This window comes from Nomascus leucogenys, chromosome 10 (genome assembly GCF_006542625.1).
Source record: "Nomascus leucogenys isolate Asia chromosome 10, Asia_NLE_v1, whole genome shotgun sequence".
In the NCBI taxonomy this organism is placed as follows: domain Eukaryota; kingdom Metazoa; phylum Chordata; class Mammalia; order Primates; family Hylobatidae; genus Nomascus; species Nomascus leucogenys.
Genome location: NC_044390.1, coordinates 66,934,811 through 66,944,318, shown reverse-complemented (window position 1 = coordinate 66,944,318; position 9,508 = coordinate 66,934,811). Strand labels below are relative to the sequence as shown.

Genomic DNA, 9,508 nt, shown 5'->3' with positions numbered 1-9,508 from the left:
AGCTTCTGTGGAGTCTGCAGTGGGGAGGATGGCTTGAGCCTGGGAGGTTGAGGTTGCAGGGAGCCATGATCATGCCACTGTACTCCAGCGTAGGTGACAGAGATAGTGTCTCAAGAAATGAATATGGGTGAAATTTGGGTAGAGGAATAATGAAATCGTTAATGCTTTATGAAAAGGTTATGGGGACAATGCCCCAAAGAAATCACTATTTTGTAAATGCATTTTAAGTTGGGACAAGGCAATGTTGACTAAAATATAGAAATTAGCTTGGTGTGGCGACTGCCTGTAACACAGCTACCCGGGAGGCTGGTAGAAGAATGACTTTCATTTCGGAAGCAGAGGTTGCAGTGAGCTGAGATTGCGCAACTGCAGTGCAGCTGGGCCACAGAAAGACTCTGTATAAAATAAAATAAATAAAAATAAAATAAAATAAAACAAAATAATAAAATACCGCTTCTCAAAAAAGCTTTCGTATAATCTTATGAGGTCACATCATTGTTTTGCAACTATATAATATGTGTTCAAAATATTCTTCTATGACCCCACATCTCGTTAGATATATTTTTTAACCATTTAAAAATTGTTTTTCTCTGAAATTTATTGTGTTCAGTTTACATTGAGGACTGCATGCTTTCTGGTCTGTATCATAGATTGGAAACATTTTCTGGTACCTGATAAATGATTTTATGTTGTTTCAGTTCTTGATAAAGATATCAAGTAACTTTCTTTATGCTAACATCAAAATTTAGTTGAAGTAGCCTATTATTCCATTTTCTTTCTTTATGTCACCTAATAAAATGGTGACCTGTGAGCTGCTAAGTAAACGTTCCCCTCAAGTTCCTCTGATCCATAATATTCTTTGCAGATGTTCAAGGATGGGCAGGATTGACTTGGAACCTTGTTCCACCAGAGCCCATGTGTTCAAGAAGAAAACATTTGTTCAGATCTCATTTGTACCACTGCTTCTCTTTCAGTGTTTTAAACAGTTATATCTATGTGTTCACAACTGTGTTTATTTTGAAGGTATTACTATCATTTTTCTAAGAAAATAATTACATGTTTAGGGCCGGGCGCGGTGGCTCAAGCCTGTAATCCCAGCACTTTGGGAGGCTGAGGCGGGCGGATCACAAGGTCAGGAGATCGAGACCATCCTGGCTAACACGGTGAAACCCCGTCTCTACTAAAAATACAAAAAATTAGCCGGGCGTGTTGGCGGGCGCCTGTAGTCCCAGCTACTCAGGAGGCTGAGGCAGGAGAATGGCGTGAACCCGGGAGGTGGAGCTTGCAGTGAGCCGAGATTGCGCCACTGCACTCCAGCCTGGGGGACAGAGAAAGACTCCGTCTCAAAAAAAAAAAAAATTACATGTGTAGGATTCATGCCCTCAGAACCTTAGACGTTGAAAGAGACATTTCATTTGCTCAGTTGTATAAAATTGTCCTGGAATTTTTTTTTTTCTTTCTTTCTTTGAGAGCAGTGACACGATCTTGGCTCACTGCAACCTCTGTCTCCCAGGGCCAAAGATCCAACCCAGTCAGTTCTCAAATGGCTAAGATCACAGATGCACACTACCACACCTGGCTAATTTTTTGTACTTTTGGTGAAGTATCTCTCGCTTGAAACAACAGTGACTCAACCTGTAATGTACAGGTGAGGAATAAGACCAGAAAAGTTCAGTCAGAGTGACACTGAGCCCTGAAATACTTTGCCAAATAGTGTGTGGCTTTTCCTGTAGGAGAGGGTAATGCTCAGGTGTAACTTGAATTTTTTAATAGATTCCTGTCCTCCAAAAATGTAAAAACAAAAATACAAGAATGGAAAAAACAGGGTATTAGACTCAAATCGTATTGAACCTATTCTTGTCTCTGTCCACACCCACTGCTTTTCTTTATCTCATCTCACAGCTTTAACCCACCTACCCATGTCCCCTGCAGGCCTCTCCCCTGAGCTCTACAATCCTGTGTCCAGTTGTCTCCTCAGCTCTCTGCTGGGACATCAAACAGGCATCTCCACCTTCACGTGTCCATAAGTGACTTCCTAAACCCCCAAACACATTCCCTTACAGTCCTACATGTCTCAGGTGAGGGTGACAGTGTATTTCTGGAAGCTTAGCCAAGCTTGACAGCATGTATTTTAAATATGGGAGATAAATTATATTATTTGTAAGTGTTGTCATTTGTAATGTAAAGAGAAATTTACATGTATACATGAAAGGACTGAGAAAATACATCATTTCCAAAATTCCTTGAGGTGTGAGAGAAAAATGTTTTAAGGCCTCATCCCTACAGATCTGGGCTCCTGGGACCCTTCTGACCTCATCTCCTGCCTGTGTCCTCCTCGCTCCCTCTGCTCCAGCCACGCAGGCTTCTTTCCTTTTTCTGGGGCTGAGGTTGCTCCTGTCTCAGGGCCTTCACCTGGGCTGTCCCTCTGCCTACGACTCTCTGGCCCCTCAGCTGCAAGTGACAAGTAACGTTTCTTCCCTAAGTCTTTGTTCTGACATCACTTTTTCTTTTTTTTTTTTTATTATACTTTAGGTTTTAGGGTACATGTGCACAATGTGCAGGTTTGTTACATATGTATCCATGTGCCATGTTGATTTCCTGCACCCATTAACTCGTCATTTAGCATTAGGTATATCTCCTAATGCTGTCCCTCCCCCCTCCCCCACTGACATCACTTTTTCTATGCAAACTTTTGTGATCTCCCACGGCCCCCATTTGACATGGCAGCCCCACCTTCACCCCCACCTCTGGTCCATGTTGCCTGTTCTGTGTGATTCTTTTTGCTCCTTCACTGTTCACTGGATCCTGGTGGGAACAAGTCCCCAAGTGGAGAGCAGAGCCAGAAGGTGGGGCTGTGCTGGGCTGGTGCCCTCTGAGTGGAGCTCAACCCTAGCTTCACATTAGGGTTCTTAGGCATTTTGCAAATACATCTTTTATGCTGTTTTATCAGAGATTGCTATTATCACAGTATGGGACCCACCCTCAATAATACCTACAATGGCACAGGTGATTCTCATCTGTCTCCAGCATTGAAAATCAAGGCAGTTTCCTCCATGTTGAGAGCTGAGATCAGCCTGTGATCCACAGGGAGGTGAGGATGCTGTGCTCTGCATGGGGTTTGGTTAGGGCCAGATCTGTGCCCTGAAGGTTTGTGCCCTGCTGCAGCGTGTGTGTTGACTTTTCCAGGAGGGAGCCAGACCTGAAAACAGTTCAAAATTACCCTTGTAGGTTTTCCTGTGGCACCTTCTTATCTCCGTATAATCATTGGTGCAGTGGGCAACAGGGACCCTCTTTCTCCTAGGTGACGTCTCCCCTGTGTGTGTGCATTGTGTCACAGGAAAGGAGAGAGTGATTTCTAAACATTAAATCTCTGATTTTTTTCACATACAGGACTGATTTCCAAAGACTCATGTTACGTGAGAAAGACATCAAGAAGAGCAAAGAAAAGGAGCCAGAGATGGCCGTTCCTCAGGTGAAGTGATATTTCTCATTGGATTCTTCTGTCTCTTTCCTTTCTGAAATGCCAGGTATTGTAGTAGCCAGTCTTCTGTGAGTCTGAAGCATCCTGCCTCACACTTTTGCTGGCACTCACCCATGCCTTTTCTCAGTCCCTCTCATCTTTACTTAAATTCCATCTCCTATAACCTAGTGACATGAGCTTGGGAAGAGGCTCCACTGGGCATGGTCCTGGGAAGGGCTCACACCAGACATGGATGGAGATGGGGCGTGGACCACGTGGTGTCAGTGATGTTGGGCAGCAGGGATTGTTCAGGGGCCACATCTAGATGCACGTTTAGCTCTTTGTGGACCAGATCAGAGAAACTGTATATGAAAGTTATATATTGTGGGTAAAGGAAGAGAGACCAGGCTGTTACTGTGTGTATGTAGAAAAAGGAAGAGATAAGAAACTCCATTTTGGGCCAGGCGCGGTGGCTCACGCCTATAATCCCAGCACTTTGGGAGGCCGAGGCGGGTGGATCACGAGGTCAGGAGATCGAGACCATCCTGGCTAACACGGTGAAACCCCGTCTCTACTAAAAATACAAAAAATTAGCCGGGCGAGGTGGCGGGCACCTGTAGTCCCAGCTATGCGGGAGGCTGAGGCAGGAGAATGGCGTGAACCCCAGGGGGCGGAGCCTGCAGCGAGCCGAGATCACACCACTGCACTCCAGCCTGGGCAACAGAGCAGGACTCCTTCTCAAAAAAAAAAAAAAAAAGGAAACTCCATTTTGATCTGTACTAAGAAAAATTCTTCTGCTTTGAGATACTGTTAATCTATAACCTTAGCCCCAAACCTGTGCTCACAGAAACATGTGCTGTATTGAATCAAGATTTAACGGATCTTGGGCTGCACAGGATGTGCTTTGTTTAAAAAGTTCTTGCAGGCAGTGTGCTTTGTAGAAGGCATCGCCATTCTCCATTAACCAGGGACACAAATGCACTGCGGAAAGCTGCAGGGACCTCTGCCCAAGAAAGCCTGGGTATTGTTCAGTTTTCCCCCCATGGAGATAGCCTGAGATAATGGCCTCATGGGAAGGGAAGGACCTTACAGTCCCCCAGCCCGACACCTGTAAAGGGTCTGTGCTGAGGAGGATTAGTGAAAGAGGAAGGTCTCTTTGCAGTTGAGATAAGAGGAAGGCATCTGTCTCCTGCTCATCCCTGGGAATGGAATGTCTCGGTGTAAAACCCGATTGTACATTCTGTTTACTGAGATAGGAAGAAAACTGCCCTATGACTGGAGGTGAGACGCTGGCGGCAATACTACTCTTATTGCACTGAGATGTTTGTGTAAAGTCAAACATAAATCTGGCCTACGTGCACATCCAGGCATAGCAACTTTCCTTAAACTTATTTATGACAGAGTCCTTTGCTCACGTGTTTTCCTGCTGACTCTCTCCCCACCATCACCCTATAGTCCTGCCACATTCCCCTCACCAAGATAGTAGAGATAGTGATCAATAAATACTGCGGGAACTCAGAGGCCGACGCCGGTGCAGCTCCTCATTTGCTGAGCGCCGCTCTCCTGGACCCACTTTTCTCCCTCTATACTTTGTCTCTGTGTCTTATTTATTTTCTCAGTCTCTTATCTCCACCTTGTGAGGAATACCCACAGGCGTGGAGGGGCAGGCCCCCTTCAGTACATTAATGTGCATTGGTATCTGGTAAATTCTGGAAAAGGAGACAAACTAGGGGAGATATTTTGTATCTGACTTTGTAATGCATTTGAAGCTACACTAGCGAGTCAATATGTCTCTGACTCCAAACTTTTTTTTTTGAGAGACAGGGTGTCACTCTGGGGTGCAGTCTGGAGTGCAATGGAACAATTATAGTTTACAGCAGCCTCAAATTTGTGGGCTCAAATGATACCCACATTAGCCTCTCAAGGAGCCAGGATGACAGGCATGTGCTACCATGCCTGGCTAATTCTAATTTCATAGAAGGTGAGAATGAGAGCTATATGCAGAATGAGGGAGGGAAACAGTAATGAAGACAAAGGGGGACTCTGGGAACAGATGAGCGGTGAGTTGATTGGATGTGATGATGAAGTGATGACATGTGGTTTTCTCTCTTTTTAACATAACGAATTTAAGTCCCTCTGGTCAATATTCTCTGCAGATGTTGAAGGATGGGCTGGATTGACTTTGAACCTTGGTTTAGCAGAGTCCTTGTGTTCATGAAGAAAACATTTGCTCAGATCTCATTTCTACAGCTGCCTCTTTTTCAATGTTTTAAACACCTAGAGCTATGTGTTCACAATTTTTCAGTGTTTTAAACACCTGCAGCTATGTGTTCCCAATGTGTACATTTTGAACATATTTCCGTGATTTTCTGGGAGTGAGTAATTACGTGTTTGGGATTGATGCCATCAGAACTGTAGACCTCGAAAGAAGTTTCTTTTGCTCAGGAATATACAAGATGGCTTTGGAATTTTTTTTTTGAAGTGGCTTGCCACTCTGTCACTTAGGCTGGAATGCAGTGTTACAGTTTTGGATGACTGTAACCTCTGTGTCCCAGGCTCAAGTGATCTTATTGCATCAGCCTCCCAAGCAGCTGGGACTACAGACATGTGCCATGATGCCTGGCTAATTTTTTGTATTTTTGGTAGAGATGGGTTTCACCATGTTGCCCAGGTTGGTCTCAAACTTCTGGGCTGAAGTGATCTGCCTTCCTCAACTTCCCAACATGCTGGGATTACAGGGGTGAGCCACACTCCCGGCTTGTTTTGGAACTTTCTAGTGGAGGAAAACCAAGGCAGCCTGTTGGGCCTTCCAGGCCATCACATGGGAATCAGCCACAACTCCTTCCTCCTCACCTCGGAGCTTCTCAGGATAACTTGGTGAAATATCTCCTGCTGTGAGCCTCAGTGAGCCCACCTGTAACATAGAGGTGAGGAATAAGACCAGAAAAGCCCAGTCAGAGTGACACTGATCCTGAACTGACTGACAGCATACAGTGTGTGGCTTTTCTTCTGGGAGAGTGTAGTGCTCAGTTTTAACTGGAATTTTTTTTTTTGACATTTTAAAGTTAGGTTTGTTTCACTTAAGTTTAATGTTAACTCCATGCTGTGTTTTAGTAAGAACAATATCGATTCTGTAACTGTGGCTCCAGTCAGATATCCAGTATTACAAATTATCTTCAAGTTAGACATACTGAACAAAAGAGGTTGAGTGAGTGAAGGAGGGGAGGAGTGAGGGGAAGGAGGTAGGGGGAGGCCAAAGGAGAAGAAACGAAGCATTGAACAACCATGTGGACTTCTCCGTAGCACCCTCAACGCTAACCTGCTTCAGTGGGAGAGTAAAGTAGGCAAGAATGAGCAGCCACGGGTTGTTGAACTATTAACCAGCACCATGCTTTTCAGCAACATTTCAGCAGAGTTTGAAACATTTTTTACAGCAAAACCGTTACAACAAACTCCCTCCCCCAAACAACCTTTAAGCATCTCAAGCTAACACCCAATTACTTTCAAACATTGGTATAAAATACAGTTTAAGCCATTAGAAAAATGAAAACTGATAGCACTTATGCCTCTATCATGTGATTTACCTCTCTCTCAGGTGCTTGCCTCACCTAGAGGTCTAATGGCTTTCAAATGGCATTTCCATTTCTAATGGTCATCTTGCCACATCTGACACGGAGACAATGCAATAATGCTGAAGAAGCCTCTATGTAGTCCGGTTAATGTCTTAAAGAACCTAAAAGCTGGGACCAGTAAAATCCACAGAAATTCACTCTTGCTTTTAAAAACTTTTGAAAACTGTTAAAAAAAAAACAAAACAAACAAACAAAAAAACCAAAACAGGGAAGGGAGCAAATTCTGAGACAAATGTAAAAGTCAGATTTGGTGGTTCTCGGTGACGTGGGGAGTTTCCAAGGGGTGGAATCGGGAGGACTGGGGCGGTCACAGATCGTTTCTCTTGTTGGCTTTTATGGCTCACTAACTTGAGTCTTCCACGTCTTGCAGAGCTTCTTTATTCTACTCTTCACCATTACCCTGCATGTCCAAAGTCCATAGTGTCAGATTATCATGAAACAACTGCATGGTAAGTGTAGAGTCCTTACAGCTTTCTTAACTCAGCGTATCCAGTTCTGCAATGCATTATCCAAAGCTGCCTTTGCCAACCTGCAGGCATGATCAGGGGAATTAAGAATTTCCTAGTAGAATATGGAACAATTGAGAGCAAGACCTAAGCGGATAGGATGCGATGGTGGAAGTTCTGTCAATGCAATATCATTAACAGCTATATCAGCCACTAGACTGTTTTCTGCAGCCTCCTTCCTGTCATTTTCTGTGGCAAATTCTGCCAGATACCTGTGGTAGTCCCCTTTCATTTTTATAATAGAAAACCTTGGACTCACCAGTGTTAGCTGCTGGAATGCAGGGTTTGTCCAGTACATCCAGAATGTCACAACAGATTGTTAGCTCAGTCTCAACCATTTGCCAATATCCCCAAATCATTCCTCACCTGTCTTCTCCTCCCTTGTTTTCTTCTTCCTGTTCAATGCAGCTGATTATTATCCAGGAGGCCCTTGTAGCTCCAATCCCATTCTTACATGCAACAGATGGAAGGTTTCTTTCTCCAACAGTCAGTTCCACATCCGTCCCTGTTACTGTCTTCATGGACTCTTCTCGACAGTGGCTCTGGCAGGGTCCGCACTACAGATGGAAGCAGATAGTGTCTCCAGACTTCCTTTTTTTTTTTGAAGACAGAGTCTGGCTCTGTTGCACAGGCTGGAGTGCAGTGGCATGATCTCGGCTCACTGCAGCCTCCCCATCCCAGGTTCAAGCAATTCTCCTTCCTCAGCCTCTTGAGTAGCTGGGACTATAGGCGTGTGCTGCCACATCCAGCTATTTTTGTATTTTTAATAGAGGTGGGGTTTCACCATGTTGGCCAGGATGGTCTTGATCTCCTGATCTTGTGATTCACCCCCCTTGGCCTCCCAAAGTGCTGGGATTACAAGCATGAGCCACCGTGCCTAGCCTTAACTCGAATTTTAAATGGATTCCAGTCCTCCAGAAGTAAAAAAAAAAAAAAAAAAAAAAGCAAAAGAAGATCAAAAACAGCGATTAGACTCAAATCACCTTGAACTTTATCATCTCACAGCTGTAACCCACCTACACGGCTCCATGTCCCCTGCAGGCCTCTCCCCTGAGCTCTGCAATCCTGTGTCCAGTTGTCTCCTCAGCTCTCTCCTGGGACATCAATCAGGCACCTCCACCTTCACATGTCCAAAAGTGACTTCCTAAACCCCCAAACACATTCCCTTGCAGTCTGCACATCTCAGATGAGGGTGACTGTACGTCCAGAAACTTAGCCGAACTTGACAGCATATATTTTAAATATGAGAAATAAATTACATTATTTGGAAATGTTGTAATTTGTAATGTAAAGAGAAATTTGCATGTATACCTGAAAGGACTGAGAGGATACATCACTGCTAAAATTCTTTTTGTGTGTGTATGTGTTGGAGTTTGGCTCTTCTCGCCCAGGCTGTAGTGCAGAGCTTGATCTCTGTGGGCAGAGGATTACCCAGGTGCCGAGGCAAGAGACTGAAGGCACAAACTGTTTCAGTATAATAGAGAAAATAGTTAGAATAAGAATAGTCATAATACAAATTAGATATAGAGATGATCATGGACAATTATCAATCATTATTATAAACATTATTTTTGATCATTAGCTTTTAATATTACTCTTTGTTGCATTACTAATATAACCTAGGAATAACCGGTGGGTATAGGGTCAGGTGCTGAAGGGACATTGTGAGAAGTGACCTAGAAGGCAAGAGGTGAGCCCTCTGACACGCCCACATAAGGGCCGTTAATAGTAAGAAGGAGCTGGGCGGCCGGGCGCGGTGGCTCACGCTTGTAATCCCAGCACTTTGGGAGGCCGAGGCGGGCGGATCACGAGGTCAGGAGATCGAGACCACAGTGAAACCCCGTCTCTACTAAAAAATACAAAAAATTAGCCAGGCGTGGTGGCGGGCGCCTGTAGTCCCAGCTACTCGG

The 9,508-nt window shown here is 44.5% G+C and overlaps 1 protein-coding gene and 1 pseudogene across 4 annotated transcripts in view; one reads left to right on the top strand and one right to left on the bottom strand.

The window, feature by feature from the left end:
• LOC100600281 (zinc finger protein 28) overlaps positions 1–9,508 on the top strand; it is a 43,746-nt gene that overhangs the window by 9,489 nt on the left and 24,749 nt on the right. For 3 of the 4 annotated variants that reach the window (XM_030821229.1, XM_030821230.1, XM_030821225.1), the window contains exons 1-2: positions 3,182–3,301; positions 3,391–3,472. The gene's annotated coding sequence lies outside the window, so the exon portion shown is untranslated. Of the gene's footprint in view, positions 1–3,181; positions 3,302–3,390; positions 3,473–9,508 lie in introns of those variants that run through there. The other variant, XM_030821227.1, reaches the window with a different exon arrangement.
• LOC100600605 lies at positions 7,473–8,228 on the bottom strand (annotated as a pseudogene).